General features: G+C 40.4%; 1 pseudogene; it reads left to right on the top strand.

Moving 5' to 3' along the window:
* Positions 1–243: 243 nt before the first annotated feature.
* On the top strand, positions 244–980 carry LOC115306146 (annotated as a pseudogene).
* Positions 981–4,990: the final 4,010 nt, after the last annotated feature.

Below are 4,990 nucleotides of genomic sequence, written 5' to 3'. Positions count from 1 at the left end.
ACATCAGGCTCTGTGCTGGATGTGGAACCTCCGTAAGATGCTCTCTCTCTCTCTCTCTCTCTCTCATTTCCTCCTCCATCTCTCTCTCTTTATCTAAACATTTAAAAAAATAAAAAAGTAAGGTAACCTTTCCAAGATAGTGTAACTGATGATGACTTTAGTAAGAACTGCCTCAGCATAACAGACATTTAGGGTTGGAACCAAGCTAATATGTCTGAGTTAGAAAGCCAGCAGTGGGAAAACATGGCATAGCAAGAGCAAAGAAAAAAGATCACTTTGGTTCCAGAAAATCTCCTGAAAAAGAGGAAGGCTTATCAGGCCCTTAAAGCCACTCAAGCGAAGCAGGCACTTTTAGACAAGAAGAAGCAGAAGAAAAGAAAAGAGGTCAAGTTTAAGCAACTGAAATGGTTCCTACATGATTCCTGGTGGCAGCAACGTGACAGGGTACACCTCAGACGACTACAGGTAAAACCTCATGGTTTGGAAGTGCCAGATAAACATTCCTTGGCCTTTGTCATATGCATCCAAAGGATTAACGGGGGAGTTCACTGGTGCAGAGGACCATCGAAAGGCTTCGCCTGAAGATTTTCAGCAGGTCTTTTTCAGAGTGACTCCCCAGACCGTAAAAACACTGTGTATAGTGGAACCTTATGTGACGTGGGGATTTCCAAATCTGAGGTCTGTCCGAAACTCACCCTGAAAGGTGGACAAGCCACGGTCGGGAATAAAACCATCCCTCTGACAGACAACACAGGGATTGAGGAGCACCTGGGGAAGTACAGTGTTATTTGCCTGGAAGACGTCATTCATGAAATTGCCTTTCCGGGGAAGAATTTCCAGGCGATCTGTGAGTTCTTACGTCCTTTCCATTTTCCGGTGGCCTGTCGTGCTTCCAAGAATAGAGTGGGCTTCTCAAGGAGGTGGGCTTGCCCGGCTATCTAGGCGAACGCATCAATCAGCTCATTCGGGAGCTGAATTAAACCCAGAATATCTGAAAGCACAGTGCATTGGGGGCATGTGTTTTATCTTTTGGAATCGTTCTCAGTATCTTCAAAGAAGATTATTTTCTGCTACATCTTCAGAAACTAGAGGGGATGGAATCAATGAAAAGATGATGACGTTCCTGACGGGCACTTCTCATCTTGGCCCAGCTCCAAGAAGAAGTTCCAGTGTGTTCTGCACGTTTACTACACTGTCACCTCTCAAGTCAGCAGAGGGCTCGTGCCACGGAAGAGGGAACACTGCTGCATCACATCTTTTATCCTGGGGTTTAATGTTGGTAAACGAATATCCAGACATGAGTACAAGACCGCAGGGGACCGAGCTCAGGGACATCCTAGAACCTGGGGGTGCCTGGGGCTTTGTTTTGGAAGGAATTTAAAATACAGTTACAAAGAGGAGCACAAACACACACATCAAAAAAAGAAAAGAAAAAAAAAAAAAAAAGCCAGCAGCTACTAAAGCCTGACTGGTAAATATCAGAGACTGGCGCCTGGCTCAGCCCATCTTCAGAGCCCACTTTATCAGTCACCCCCTTGTACACCTTATTGCTGCCTACTCACAAGGTTGTTATGAAGAGCATTTTTCTCTATTGTATCTATCAATCTTGTGTACCTTAAGCATGCTAAAAGCTCTGATTCTGAAAGTTTGTACATTTTCTTGGAAGCTTTTATATATCGATATCAACAATTATGTCTTTTCCTTTATAAATAACCATATAGCATTTTCTTTCCTTCCTGCCTTCTTTCCTTCTTGACTTCTTTATTACATTAGCCAAAACTTCCAGGATAATGTAAAATAAGAGGATGGAGGGCGCCTGGGGCTTAGTCTGCTAAGCTTCTGACTTCAGCTCAAGTCATGATCTTGCAGTTTTGAGTTTAAAACCTCCGTCGGGTTCTGTGCTAACAGTCAGAGCCTGGAGCCTGCTTCAGATTCTGTGTCTCCCTCTTTCTCTGCCCCTCCTCAGCTGATGCCTTGTATCTCTCTCCCTTTCAAAAATAAATATTGGACATTGGCAAGATGGCAGAGAAATAGGGAGCTCCATACTTCACACCTGTATCTCTCAAAAAAAGAAGGGCTTAAGCCAAAAGAACACTGAACCGCAAGAGTCTGGGAGGAAAAGAGACAGAGTCCCCTAAAAATACAATCTCATAAGGCTACCTCAAGAAACAAGCCAAAGTACACATGGTGGAGTTTCCCAGTAGGAAAACGAAATAACCAAAGGCACAACAAGAGAGACCAAGGGACACCATTAAAAAGAACACTTCCTGGGGCACCTGGGTGGCTCAGTCAGTTACACATCTGACTTCGGCTCAGGTCATGATCTCACAGTTCGTGGGTTCATGCCCCAAATCGGGCTCTGTGCTGCAGCCAGCTCAGAGCCTGGAGCCTGTCTTCGGATTCTGTGTCTCCCTCTCTCTCTGACCCTCCCCTGCTCACGCTGTCTCTCTTTCTTTCTCAAAACTAAATAAAACATTTTAAAAAATAAAAAAAAAAACCCACTTCCTGAACAGACAGGCCATGCACAGTCAATGGGCCTCCTTTAATATAGCAGAACTTGCAGGTGCAGAACGCATAACAAGCTTTTAAAACTTACGAGAGATAGAAAGCTGGCCAAAATTATGAAACAGAAAAACTCTCCTCTAAAGAAATTCCAGGAGGAAATGATAGCTAAAGAATTGCTCAAAACAGATACAAGCAACATAACTGACCAATATTTAGAACAAAGTCATAAAATTAATTACTGGGCTTGAAAAAGGCATGGAAAACACCAGAAAAGCTACTGCTACAAAGATTATGGACCTTAAAAATAGTTGTGATTAATTTAAAAATGCTATAAATGAGGTGCATAGTAAAATGGAGGCAGCCACTGCATGGATTGAAGTGGCAGAGAGAAGAATAGGTGAATTAGAAGACACAATTATAAAAAAAAAAAAAAGAGAGAGAGAGAAATTGATCCAGGAGCACGAAAGGAGAATTCAAGAACTGAGTGATGCCATCAAATGGAACAATATCTGTATCATAGGAATTCCATAAGAAGAAGAAGACAGAGAAAGGGATACTTGAACAAATTGTAGCTGAGAACTTCCCCAATCTGGGGAAGGAAACAGACATTGAAATCCAAGAGGCACAGACAACTCCCCTAGATGTAACTTGAATTGATCTTCTACAAGACATATCATAGTGAAACTGGCAAAATATAATGATAAAGAGGGAATTATGAAAGCAGCTAGGAATAAAAGGGCCCATTGCAGACCTATCTACTGAATCTTGGCAGGCCAGAAAGGAATGGCAGGAAATCTTCAATGTAACGAACAGAAAAAATATGCAGCCAAGAATCTTCTATCCAGCAAGCCTGTCATTCAGAATAGGAGAGACAAAGGTTTTCCCAAATAAACAAAAATTGAAAGAATTCATCACCACTGAACCAGCCTTACAAGAAACCCTAGGAGGGACTTTATGAGGGAAATGTTACAAGGAACACAAGGTACTAGAGACACCACTACAAGCAAGAATCCTACAGAGAACACTCTAAACCCATATTTTTCAATAGTAACACTGAATGTAAATGAACTAAATGCTCCAATCAAAAGACATGGGGTATCAGAATGCATAAAAAACCCAAAATCAATCTATTTGCTATCTACAAGAGACTGATTTTAGACCTGAGGACACCTTCAGATTGGAAGTAAGGGGATGGAGAAATATGTATCATGCTACTGGAAAGCAAAAGAAAGCTGGAGTAGCCATACTTATATCAGACAAACTGGAATTTAAAGTAAAGGCTAACAAGAAATGTAGAAGGACATTATATAATAATTACAGGGTCTATCCATCAGGAAGAGATAACAATTGTAAATGTCTATGCACTGAATTTGGAAGCTCCCAAATACATAAAACAATCCCAAACAGAAACAATCTTATTGATAAGAATGTAGGGGACTTTAATACTCCACTTATAGCAATGGATAGATCAACTAGACAGAAAATCACTAAAGAAACAATGGACCTGAATGACACATTGGACCAGATGGATTTGACGGATATATTTAGAACTCTACATCCTGGGGCTACGGAATTCACATTTTTCTTGAGTGCACATGGCATTCTCTAAGGCAGATCACATACTGGGTCGTAAAGTGGCCCTCAATAAATATAAAAGAATTGAAATCATACCATGCACACTTTCAGTTACAATGCTATGAAACTTGAAATGAATCACAGAAAAGTCTGGAAAGCCTCCAAAACCCATACTAAAAAGCCTCCAAGAGCACCATACTAAAGAATAAATGGGCCAATCAGGCAATTAGAGAAGAAATTAAAAAATATATGGAAACAAATAAAAATGAAAATACAACAATCCAAACTTTTTGGGATGCAGCAAAGACAGTCCTAAGAGGAAAGTACATTGCACTCCAGGCCTATTTCAAGAAACTAGAAAAAGCGCAAATACAAAATCTATCCATGCACCTAAAGGAACTAGATGCAGAGAAGCTAGAGCACCCCAAACCTCGCAGCAAGGAGAAATAATAAATATCAGGGCAGAAGTAAACAATATAGAATTTTTAAAAAAAACCAGTTGAGCAAATCAATGAAACCAAGAGCTGTTTTTTTGAAAAAATAAACAAAATTGAGAAACCTCTAGCCAGGCTTCTCAAAAAGAATAGAGAGAGCACCCAAATAGACAAAATCATGAACAAAAAACGAATTTATTATAACCAATCCCTCAGAAATACAAGCAATTATCAGGGAATCCTATGAAAAATTATATGCCAACAAACTGGACAACCTAGAAGAAATGGACAAAATCCTGAACACACACACACTACCAAAATTCAAACGGGAACAGATAGAAAATCTGAACAGACCCATAACTAGTGAGGAAATTGAATCAGTTATCAAAAGTCTCCCAACGAATTTTCCCTGGGGAATTCTACCAGATAGTTAAAGCAGAGTTAATACCCATTCTTCTCAAGCTATTCCAAAAAAT

This window comes from Suricata suricatta, chromosome 11 (genome assembly GCF_006229205.1).
Source record: "Suricata suricatta isolate VVHF042 chromosome 11, meerkat_22Aug2017_6uvM2_HiC, whole genome shotgun sequence".
Classification (NCBI taxonomy): Eukaryota; Metazoa; Chordata; class Mammalia; order Carnivora; family Herpestidae; genus Suricata; species Suricata suricatta.
This window is presented reverse-complemented; position numbering and strand designations above follow the sequence as displayed.